The following is a 10,931-nucleotide window of genomic DNA, read 5'->3' as shown; positions in this document are numbered from 1 at the left end:
AGGCAGAGATTGCCCTGGAGGATTAATGACATCATTCTGTATGCACCTATGGATTCCCAAACTGCTTGGATATTACCAACCTCTGACATAGAGGGATAATGTTGGTTGTAGCAAGGCTCAACGTTATGAGCTCTATCTTTTCCTACTGGTGCACAAAAATAATGGGGCTGGTTCATCATCAGATTGCAGTGTCAGGTTTTGGGGAAAAATGAATAAGAATGTGGCATATTGAGAATAGATGGGTCTGAGGCTGTGGGCTAGTTAGAGTGTTTCGCCTTGGTGGGTGTCAGTCTCACTAATGGTGGCTCTCCATGCACCACTGCAGGAGGACGCAGTGTGTGGCTGTTGCATGTAAACAATGCAGTACACTATCAATCAACTATGCAGAATATGGTTCATGCTGTCATCTGGATTACGTTCGTTGTTCAGCAACGCAAACCTCCTTGATCAGCATTATTCTTCTTTCCCAGGAAGTGGTTACAAACAACATCATTAAGGTATCAACACACTTTGTAATCAATAATGTTTGTTAAAAACAATGTACAGCGTGCCCCCACCCCCTCCATAGAGTATATGCTCACCTTCAGCATAGTCCAACATGTTGCAACCAAGATTATTCTCGTTAATGAAAACTAGCAAAATAACAACTAAAATTAAATACATTTTTGTCAATGAAATACAACAAAAATGCTTAGAAAAAACAAATAACTATTTGAAACGACATCTTACATTTATAAATCTAATTACAGCAAAATTCTACTTTGTTTTCATCTTTGTCAATTAATATCAAACATGAGCTGTCAGACTTCATTTTTTGTGAATTTATTTAGGGATTTGTGTACGTCCATACGGAAGAAGAAAGGTGAAACAGTCACACAAAACTTAGTGACCTTTTTTTGCATCTTGCACTCACCAAACACTGCGTACATAAAAAATTTAAAAAAAAAAACGTAATGTAACGTAATGACCAACGTATTATGTATACCTTTGTCAACAAAACAACAACACCAGAATTTCCATGCATCCATCCATTATTTCATCCCACTTATCCAGGACAATGTAGTTGAACACTGGCACACATCTCATCTGACTTCAGGCTAAGACCACCCTGGAATGGTTGACAATCAGTCACAGCTAAAACTCAGAGACAAACTATTGACACACGTTTACACCGTCACTGAGTGGGAACTGAACCCACACAGTCAGATGAGTCAACCACACAGGGAAGTCACCAAAACATTACAAATGACAACAATACCAATAGTGTGGAATACTTGCACAACAGACATCTTGGATGGAAAAAAAAAAAAAACGTCAACTGTAGTGGCTGCCTTGAGGATAAAAGAATATGTTGTGAACCATTGAAATGAGTTTGGAAAATCTACAGAGACCCATCACTTGTAATAAATTGGACTGAATGTCCAACATGTTGTGTTCTTTTTTTTTTTTTTTTTGCTGTGCATCAGCATAAAATGGACTCACTGTTCTCACATCATGCTGACATGGAAGGCTGCCTGAACATTCTGGGTAGCACATGGGAAATGGGGGTGGGGGGTAGGGGGTTCCTCTCTCTTTTTTGCTCTTTCCCTTTCACAAGCACCCCCTGCACATGCACAGAGATCTGTCCTGTTTATTTTGCCCTCTGCACCCTCCGGCCCCTGGCTCCGAGGCCAGCGAAGACCAGCCTAAAGGCTATAGGCTGCCCTATCCTGTTTCAGGCCTCTCATAGCCAGCCCACATCTGTTTAATACATACATGCAGCCATGAGGTCATGAGGTGGGAATGTAGTCGCAATCTGGGCTCCGGACTCTGCGATCATTATGGCATACTGTACACATCAGAGCTGAACAGTGAAGAAAACAAAGATTTTTGTATTTTTGTTTGTAGCTTCGGAGAAGTCCTATGTTGACCACACTTTCAGTATCCAGTGCAAATGGAAATGGGCTGCAAAGCTTTGCGACAGCAGGAAACTACTTAAAAGGTATAAAAGAAACCTTCATTGCTGAACAGGGCATCTGTCATCATGCTTGAACCCAGAGGTGATCTGGAAAAAGGGTTTTTCACCCCTAAAACTTTGTCCTTGAGACATAATGGGACCTTTCTGGCCAAAGGCCCCTTTTGGCTTCCATCAAATGGAGAGGCGAATGGATCCCAGGGGAAAGTATCAACGTCCATGAGATGATCTGGTCCGGCTGCGGACTGCCAAGAACAACACAGCGGGTTTAATGCTCAGGACCCAGGGAGGAAATTATAAGCTAAATAGTCGAGATCTATGGACATTTCCAGGTTTTTAAGGTCATTAATCCAGTGGAATCCTTGTTGACAATATTATGGTTTGTTTGCTACTACTATCTTCTTACTACTTTCTTTCTGGCTGCCTATGTGGTGAAGACAATTAATCAGACAGGCAAAAAAAAATGTTACTTTCAACAAACGCAAACGTGTACAGAGGGTTGATCACATGAGTGTGCAAAAATGCTGCGGAGTCAAGGGGACATTTGAAAAAGAAAGCTACAACTGTACAGACACGGATGCACACATATTGCCATTTATGCAATCGCAGTACATGTGGATGGTTGAAGGTGGTCTGCTGTAACTGTGACACACTGCCACTCGCTGGTCTGTGAAGAGTGCTGCCTTTTTCTCTGACAAAAAGTTCTACGGGCACAACATTGAATCTGCACCAATAGAGGAGGACAAAGTGCAAACCTCAACAACTGCCATAAACATTTTATTTAAAATAATGCCTGTGCTAATGAAAAGTAAGCATGATCATCCTTGATATATTTTTTCATACAGCTCTCGTACTTCTCACAAGACCGTGGCCGCTGATTGTCAATAGCTTGCATTGTCTGCAAAATGTAAAGTGTCGGAGGTGTGCAGTCTGCTTGTTCCGAAAAGAGGAAAGAGTTGACGTTGTTTTTCACCACTCCCCTCTCGGCTCCTTTAATGGGGTACTAACCTCTTGCTACTGACGATGTATGCAGGAGATGAGGAAGAATGAAAAGGAGGGCAGGAAGTGACAGCGCGAGCAAGGGAGAAAGTGAGAGAGCAACTCACTGTGTGACATGTGGACAGATGGTTGCCACGCTGCATAGCTGCCGGGCCACATGCGATAGCCGTGAACCATGCTAGAGCCTTCCACACCCACGCCTCTACTGTTGACACCTCTCAACATACTCAGGCAAAGACAGAGGAGGGCAAGGATGGGAATGGGAATGGGTGGGGGCAGGTAGCACCCAGGCAAAAAACAAAAAACACTGGAACTTGGGACTGTGAGTTGAGCTACCATCAGACTGGAAGGAAAGCCGGATCAGACGTACACTTGGTTGATCTTAATGCCCCATATCTGACAGCGGCCATCAAAACAGTTTTAGAATCCCCAAAAGCTCAAAAGCTCTAAGAGAGGATCAGAAGAGTATATAAAAACTTCAGGGATTTCCTCCTTAAAACAGGTAGAGAGCATGCCGAAGTCCTAGAAAATATTTGATTGTCTCTGTGATGATTTAACTGTTCCACCATTGTTGTTATAACTTCCTGAAATTCATTGTATGGAAGATATATTTCATGAGCTCGGGGGAATAAAAGTTGGGTTGTGGATCTAACCATCCCCGTAGCAGTTTGAGATTTACAATATATTCCAGTGTATACATGGTTTTACTGTATAAGGACATTGTTTTCTGAAAACATATGCATTTCTAATGACCTCGACAAATTCAGACAAAATCATCTTTTTGTTGCGTTAAATCAAAGCTTTTTTTTTTTTAACTTCCACACGAGTTCAGTTACTGTGATAATATACTGTAATTGTTGTCTAATTTGGAACTCAACAAAAATATTTGGGAAAAATATAGGGAAAATAAAAAGTTGTACTCCGACTCGGAGAGTGAACCCTCCACAACCTTCAATATTATACAACAAACACAACTTGGGAGGAAAGATTTTGAATTGTGTTGGTCAAATAAACGCTCCAATTGCTAATATAGTTTAAGTAATTTTGTTTGGAAGGCCCTGGGCAGATAAGACTGACTAGGGAAAATAAAAAGTTGTACTCCGACTCGGAGAGCGAACCCTCCACAACCTTCAATATTATACAAAAACACAACTTGGGAGGAAAGATTTCGAACTGTGTTGGTCAAATAAACGCTCCAATTGCTAATACAGTTTAAGTAATTTTGTTCGGAAGGCCCTGGGCACATAAGACTGATATGGCAGCACATAGAGGCTGAAACCTGATTGACACACAAAAAAAAAAAATCTAACGTACACATTTTCACAGCAATTAAACCAGGGTTAGGAATTGAAGAGAATAGACTGCTATTTAGGGATAGAAAAATAAATAAATATAATTTCATTTAACAAATATTTGAATTGAGGTTGAGTGTTAGCTCCTCTGCATGCTTTACAACCAACTGACAACATGAGAGATCAGCTCAGTGAGCAGCTAACGTGTATTTTTGTGTGCATCCTGTACACACATCTCTGGTTAGGGCCAGCACATTATAGCTTACCTTTAATTTGGAAAACATCTAAAAAAATAAATAGACTGTATGAGACTGCATGTACTGTATAAAGGGCAGCTTGAATTCCCTTCACCCTGAAGACCTCATCATTTGTTGCACGTTATCAAAAACAAAAGTGACTTTATATATTGTTGACTGTATATTTTATGTATCAATTAATTTACATGTTCACTTGTTAACCTGATGGTTGTAAACATTCCTTTGAAATTGTTGCCTGCGCAGTTAATAAGGATCTAATAATTGCGATTATTTGACTGAAGTATTGCAATATTAACTGAATGTCAAAATATAATTAAAATATGACTTCATAACTGACTCATTTACAGTATAGGAGGTTTGAAGCTATTTTCACCAAACGACTCCCCGTAAAAAAAAAAAAAAAAAAAACCTGAAAGAGCAGCTTGTGGGAAAATGGCCTTTATCCGACACTGGCTGAGACCTCTGACATTAGCAGGTGTCTTGAAAGGAAAACAAATACTTAACAGTTATCTGTGTTTGTCTCCCTCTCTTTGTGCCTCTTCCACACGATGCAACCTTTTCTTTCTTCCATTCCCGCGGTCCCTCCCTCTCCCATTAAACCAGTTTCTCGATCGGCCCGGTCCATGTGCTTTTCCCGTCAGCGCACCCATGCAGGTTGGTCTGCATGGTCCGTTGTGTTGTTTAATATGCGCGGCCCATTCTTGCTTCTTTATTATCATCCCACTGGTGACGGAGGCCCTTTTCTTTGGCCAGACAATGGGCGGCGGCGTGACAGAGAGCACGGTGGTCATGTCCCATTTGCCACCCCATGCTATCTCTCTATCCTGCCCCCCTTCTCACCCGCCGTCTGCTTTTCAATAGCACCCTAATACTGTTACAGGAGGGAAAGACCTGGGAGCCTTCAATATGCCCCAAGCCTCTGGGGCCACTGCTATATACATACTATTAGCATAATTATAGCCTGAGAGAGGGAGAGAAAATGCAGATGGACAGAAAAAGAGAGACAGAGGGGAAGCAAAGGTGCAATGTGACTGTCATCCACACACACACACACACACACACACACATACAAGCAGCCTCAATTCTCAAAAAGGGATATTTTAAATAGCTTTCCTCCTCAATTTGCTCTGACCTCATCTAGAGTCGGCCTATCGTTAACTCCGGGACATGTGGGTGGGCAACTCTCCTGATGGCACCATGGTTGCCTGACTTTGAACTTGAACTTGGGCCCTATGGGGTCGCAGATTGGAATGGAATTGATGAGTGCTCCCCCTGGGACTCCAGGCTGGTAAGTGCAGCTGTGTTCCAGTAGCTTGTTTAAATGTCACCATTGCTTCATGCTCTCTTATAGTTGCTCATTTGTCTTATTCATGTTCTTTTAAACTTGTGCCGGATTAAATGTTCAGCCTCAAGAGTGAATATTTGTAGATTTAACAAACTGTATATTATTGTCTGGATGCACTTATTTTGTTTACCTCAATCGAAAAAAAAATAAAATCATCAGCAGTAAAAAAAAAAAAATATATAAAAAAAAAAAAAAAGTCAAATTGTCCTTCTGGTCCTTTTCCGACATGCTTGCCAGTTTGATTACCATTGCTATCTCGACTCAGTTACAATCTCAGTGCATACAATGTTCAGTGCATTTATAGGAATAATTTGCTGCATCAAAAATGTTTGTTTTCAACAACACTATAACACCCGCACAGCACTGTGCAACTTACAACAGCTTCGCAGAGCAATGTGCTGATCTGTCCTCCGCCCACTGCATACAGTACACAGTATTTCATAGGAAATAGCACCATAGCAATGGAAAAAGCAAACTTTTCAATACCGCAAGCCCAGTCATCCAGTTTTAGGGGCGGCTTTAAAGCATGTCACAAGACCTCATGCATAGTAAACAGTGCGGCCTCCATGGCTGACTGGTGAGCAATTTGCCTCGTAGATTGCCTGGCCCCGGGGCCTTGGTGCTATGTTTATGTATGAGCCCTCCTATTTCATATGTATCGGCCCCAGATCATTTTCAACTCCCAACCCCTCCTTGTTTTTTTTTTTCCTCCAGCAGAACTGATGGCATACACAGACACACAAGCATGCGATGAAACGGCATGCAGGAAAACATACACATTAATACACACACCCGGGCAGACACATAACATAAACATTAAGAGTGATGACCTGCACAAGGGGTGACACTGTCCCAGCAGATTACACTATTGTCAATACAAATAGAAATTTACTCTACATGTTTCGCTGTTGTGCCTGCCGCTTACCGTGACAGTTGTGCTTTGCAGGGTGACTGGAGATGTATTAGGAACATGTTGTCTGTGATGGTGTTTTCAAATCTGCCTCACCGTGGCTGTTTCAGTCCACCTTTCGCGCTCCAGCAAACAACATCCGATTTTTCGAGGCACATGCTGTGACCGTGTTGCTTAATTTGTGAACCCAGCTGTGCCTGCCTTTTTTTGAAATACAGTAAGTACAGCAATCATAACATGTGGGTGTAATTTTCTTCAGAAATTTTCCAGATCTTACCGGCACATGCCACTGCAACCCATGCAGAGACACAATTATACGACTGAATACAGGTAAGATTACAAAGATGAACATTTATTCACTCTTTGTCAGTCACTTATATCCCCCTCGGCTCTATTTTTTCCATATGTGTTCTCATTTCACTGCAAGGACTCTGATAGTTTTGTCTTTTTCTTCTCCAGTTCATGTAAGCTTGATCAGGTTTTAACCATGCACAAAGCCCTTCTTCAAACTGGCAAAGGGCTGCTCCACAGAGGAACATCTTTGGGAATGTTTACACCATCCAAAGTCAGGCTGAGAATGTCCTCTATGTGTCAGCTAAGGGTGAAGAATCTCTAAAGGGCCCAAAATGTAATGGGTTTCACAGGACACAATTTGTTTGATATGAAATGATCCTCGGCAGACACAAAGTGGCCTCCATTAGGAGCCAAGCAGATTAGCGCGGTCCTCTGAGGGTCCGTGGCTCAGTGTCAGTGGTGGAAGACCCTTCTTATCTTTCATTAAGCGCACACAGCAGGGCGGATTCACCAGCTATGGGGGAGGAATAGGGAGGGAAAGAGAGGGAGAGAGAGAAAAGAGGATGGGAATCAGCGATTTATAGTGGTTAAAAAATAATTTCCACATATCACAGCCTCATCTCACACAGTGCTGGAAGTGAAGGAGCCTTGGGGAATGGAAGCATCTTTTTTTTTTTCACCAAATGCCAAAAGTGACCAGCAGGCACTGAGGAAATGAGGCTGAACATAAACACACACAAAAGACAAAACAACATATGTGCACATATGCAGTTATACTGTGAGTGAATAAACAAATAAGGGAAGTCATTTGATACACATTTCTTTCAGTTTTACAATGATGTACACACAATAAAATGGTGCTCAAATGCTGTTACTCTGCGAGCAGGTGGATCCAGATACATTTTTGAAGTAGATGTCGAGTCTACTTCCAAAATAGATTTTATGGTGCGCAACCCCTTGAAAAAATAAAAAATCAGCAAATTCAACGGACTAATGTATTGTTATGTTTTGACATTTGGATGCAACGATAATTTTCATGACTTTAAATTGCTTTTCAATTGCCGGTTTTAAACCATCTGTGCTGAAAAATCAGATTACCAGACTGAACTTGAAAATTGTAATACGGGGAATACATTTTTCGAATAAAATAATGAAAAGGGAATTTTTTTAAAAAGCATTTATTGCTCAACAGTACAACAAATGTATAATATTATAAAATAACTATTCGGTGAGCTAATAAAAATTGAGCCCTGAGGAATAATCAATAAGTCTTAAAATCTAAACATTTTTGAGTTCATTGTTATTGTTAAAATCACTGCTAATTGCAAATATGCAGCATAAAAGTGCTGCTTTGGTCTGGTCGATGCATGGTTTGACGCCTAAAGTTTACATGGCCTGGCCATGTAAACTCTGTTCGCATTTTCATGTGCTCCACATCACTTGCACAGTACTTGTTCAAATGATTCAACAGGTTTGTTGCGTTGCCTTTCACAATGGCTTTGTTAACCCTACATCGCTTTGGAGATATCGGCACATAAACGTGAGTGAGAAACATCAAAATAACTTAATCTTTGGAAGAAAAATATCCCCCTCAGATCCTGCCCCACCGCCTACAAGATTTTCTTGGAAAAAGGTTGGATAGTTTTTCAGTTAGGTTGGTAACCCACATCCTGTTCATATATTACAAATCAAATACATAACTCCGCCTCTGTCTTAAAGGCTGAAGTGAAACTCAGGTATTCACCAACCAGTGGGTTTCTATTTTCACACGTACACGTACGCGACAATGATGACAGGATTCCATGCTGGTTAAGGGGCTAATCTGTTTGTTAATGGTTGTTGTGTGCTAATTACTGTCTCTGTTCACCAGAGGCCGTTCCTGGCCAGTCACCAACTTATCCAGCCTCTGAATGCCCACTCACTCGTCTCTGAACCGAGGGGATCCTGTGAGAGGGGGGACTTTACGGTGATGGTGAAATTGGCCTTGGAATCCTGGTCTGTTGCTGGAACATGTTTTCTGTGAAGGAGATGAGGGAGAAAGACGGGGTGGAAAGACAGAAATGTGAGACAGGGAGCGTTTCCATGTGTTTCAGTGTGTGTGTGTGTGTGTGTGTGTGTGTGTGTGTGTGTGTGTGTGTGTGTGTGTCTTGAAACGATCGCGCATGAGCTCGCCCGACTAGATGTGTGCAAGCGGCAGAGGACAAGAGTGGAAAGGAAAACAAGGCCTGAATGTGGGCCAAGTCGACCACTCCACAAGCTCAAAGGCAGCAGTAATCCAGTGTTGACATGGTAATAGCCATGAGCTTAGTGTCAATTAGATAGAAACAATATGCTCAGTCTGCTAGAGTAAGTGGATAGTACCTATTAAGTCGAGCAAAGCAAGCAATAGTTTTAGGCTGCAAATAAATAAGGCTGTGAATCTGATACTTTGCCACCGAGTGTGTCTGGATCTCTTTTTTTCTTCATTCAGAGAAATTATGTTTTGTCTTTTTTCTATTTGAAATTCAAACTCTGACTTCAAAGCCATCCGTGTTTTATCACCATTTCATTCTACCCTTAGGGTGAGTGGCCTTATTATATTTCAGTCACTTACAATGCATTTCTGGGCCATCACAATCTCCAACCACATCGAAGCACCAGCATACAGTGTTGGCAAAAGAGGCCACATACAAAGAGGTTGAAACCATCTTTGACATTCCTTTGATAGCCCTCGAGCCATATGAGGGTGGTGTCCATGTACAATGTGTGCGTGTATCTTTGTAGAAATGGCTACTCTGGTCTTATAACAATGCCATGGCACCAGCTGAGGCCAAAGAATAAAAAGGGGATGAGATCAGGTGACTGGTTGATGCCTCCACCGTCCAAAAAGAAAGCAATAGTCAATTTACAAGAGCCATCAACCTACTGGTGTCTCAGAGCCGTGCGGAAAAAAAACACCTTCAAGAGATGTGTTGGTTAAAATCTTCAGTATGCACTCTAATCCCAACCACACAAGGATCTGGCTGTGATCAGCAGTCAATTTTTAGCTCAAGAAAATTTGTGACCCCTCTTTTCATCTGTGACTTTAGCCCAGATTTTTGTCACGTTATTTCTAAATTAAACTGAAGCAGAATCATCAAGCATCAAGGCAAGGTTCAAACGAACAATTGCATTCCAACTGCAAATGTTCATTCTTATTATAAGAAAACATTTCACAGCCAAACGTGTGTGTCCTATGAGTTCGTATCAGGTTTACAAACGTTTCCATGGATTAACAGTCAGCATTTTTTAAATACCTTCCTCCCTGTGACACCAATGGAAATCCCCTGTTTTTGTTCCTTTCACCTTGTATTAATGAGTAGCAAGACTAAAAGCATTCTGCCACATTATGCATCAAAGCACTGCAGTGATAGACAGGAACAAGTCACATCCACACACACACCCTCAAGGTGTATGCAGACGCGCACACCAACACACAGCCACACCCACACACACACACACACACACACACACACACACACACACACACTCATAGTGCAGAAGTGCAGGGTTCAATTATGACTCCGGCCTTCCTGTGTGAGTTTGCATGTTCTCCTCGTGCCTGCGTGGGTTTTCTCCGGGTACTCCGGTGTCCTACAAATTCTACAAACATACACGGGAGGCTAATTAATCACTCTAAATTGTCCTTTGATGTGATTGTGAGTGTGAATGGTTGTTCGTCTGTGTGTGCCCAGCGATTGTGTCCCCCGCCTACGACCCAAAGTCAGCTGGAATAGGCTCCAACATGCCCGCGACCCTCGTGACGGTAAAGCGGTTGGATGGATGAATGTGTGTGTGTGCACGGATGGTTGTTCGTCAATGTGTGCCCTGCCGACTGCCCGAAGACAGCTGGGCAAGGCTC

The 10,931-nt window shown here is 42.0% G+C and overlaps 1 long non-coding RNA gene across 1 annotated transcript; it reads right to left on the bottom strand.

Annotated features, from left to right (window-relative positions):
- Positions 1 to 7,088: 7,088 nt before the first annotated feature.
- On the bottom strand, positions 7,089 to 10,454 carry LOC109527271 (uncharacterized). The gene is made up of 4 exons (XR_002170502.1): positions 10,327 to 10,454; positions 8,826 to 9,068; positions 7,677 to 7,771; positions 7,089 to 7,565 (listed from the first exon to the last, which is right to left on the bottom strand). It is a non-coding gene; the product is annotated as an uncharacterized LOC109527271 (long non-coding RNA).
- Between the last annotated feature and the right edge of the window lie 477 nt (positions 10,455 to 10,931).

Source organism: Hippocampus comes, unplaced genomic scaffold, assembly GCF_001891065.2.
Source record: "Hippocampus comes isolate QL1 unplaced genomic scaffold, H_comes_QL1_v1.1 scaffold86, whole genome shotgun sequence".
Lineage (NCBI taxonomy): Eukaryota > Metazoa > Chordata > Actinopteri > Syngnathiformes > Syngnathidae > Hippocampus > Hippocampus comes.
The sequence above is the reverse complement of the archived record's forward strand: the minus strand, read 5'-3'. Positions and strand labels throughout refer to the sequence as shown.